The sequence below is a fragment of the Cornus florida genome, unplaced genomic scaffold (assembly GCF_030987335.1).
Source record: "Cornus florida cultivar Cherokee Brave unplaced genomic scaffold, ASM3098733v1 CherokeeBrave_3.0.0_Hap2_Chr07, whole genome shotgun sequence".
Classification (NCBI taxonomy): domain Eukaryota; kingdom Viridiplantae; phylum Streptophyta; class Magnoliopsida; order Cornales; family Cornaceae; genus Cornus; species Cornus florida.
In genome coordinates this window covers 5,899,998-5,901,439 of record NW_026775577.1, presented here as the reverse complement: position 1 = coordinate 5,901,439, position 1,442 = coordinate 5,899,998, and the positions used below count along the sequence as shown (strand labels likewise).

General features: G+C 38.1%; 1 pseudogene; it reads right to left on the bottom strand.

Annotated features, from left to right (window-relative positions):
* Positions 1-603: 603 nt before the first annotated feature.
* LOC132267780 (small nucleolar RNA R71) lies at positions 604-702 on the bottom strand (annotated as a pseudogene).
* Positions 703-1,442: the final 740 nt, after the last annotated feature.

Here is a 1,442-nt window from a genome sequence, read left to right as displayed (position 1 = left end):
TCATGTTGAGGACCTTAGTCATATAGACCAATAAGGTATCCGTCATTTCAATGTGCACAATGAGAACATACAAGTACTATTAGGCATGCCTAGGCCATTCATTCACCAACCACCACAACAACAAGGCCAAGTTCCATATCGAATACCAAAGCCAATGTATGCTCCACAACCTCCCATCATTAATCAAGGAATTCAAAACCAAGGTGTTCATGTTGCACCTCAAGTAGATAATCCACCTCTTGCTTTAAGAGACCATTATGTGCCTAATGAGTATAATGCACCTACATGCATCCAATTGCCTCCATTTAGAGCACATCATTATGAAATTAAGCCACAAACCATTCAAATGCTTCCTAACTATCATAGACTTCCAAGTGAAGAACCTTACAAGCATTTGGATGAGTTTCTTGAAGTATGCTCCACCGTAAAATATACGAACATGCCGAAAAAGGTTTTAAGACTCAAATTTTTTCCATTCACCTTAAAAGACAAGGCAAAGTATTGGTTTAAAAATCTTAGGCCCTTTTTAATCACTTCTTGGGCAGAAATACAACAAGAGTTCTTGAAGAAGTACTATCCGGTTTCTAAGACCAATGCCATGAGAACCTCAATTCGAGAATTTTCACATAGGGATGGAGAAACGTTTCATGAGGCATGGGAATGCTTCAATGAATTTCTTAGGAAGTGTCCACATCATGACATGCCCAAATGACAATTAGTTCAATATTTCTTTGAGAGCTTATCGGACAACTATAAGGGTATGGTTGATGCTTCCATGGGTGGCTCATACATTGATAGGCATGAGGATGACGTGTGGCGTCTTTATGAGAGCATGAGTGAAAATTCTTTGCATAGAACACTATCATCTAAGAATGTTAGAAATTCACAAGGTAAGAAGAGTGTTGGCTTACATCAAGTCAACCATTCAAATGAAATAACAGCTGAAATGAAGTCTTTATCTCAAAGGTTTGATTAATTTTTTATTAACCAAAACTCGGCGAACCAAGTATCTTCCTTCCCTAACCGTTCTCATCGTGCATCAAATGAAACATGTATGACTTGCTCTAGTGTTCTTCATTCTACTTCTCATTGTCCTTACGGACAAGTGCAAAATGAACCTAATGAATAAGTTAATGCATATTTTGTGAACCAAGGGAACAATCCTTATGGTACTCACTATAATCCAAGTTGGAGGAATCATCCGAATTTCTCTTGGAAAAACCAAGGAGAGGGCTCAAACCCTTCCCAAGGTGGTTTTCAAGGGAAGTACATTCCACTTCCACTACAAAACCAAGGATCCTAAGGTTATAGACCTTATCAATTATAAGGGAATCAATTTGCTAATTCTCATTTTCCCAACCAATCTTATTCCCAAGGAAATACTAGAAGTCCCGCCTTTGAAGAAAAAGTTTTGAATGCTTTAGGCACTTTAGAGGCTAACA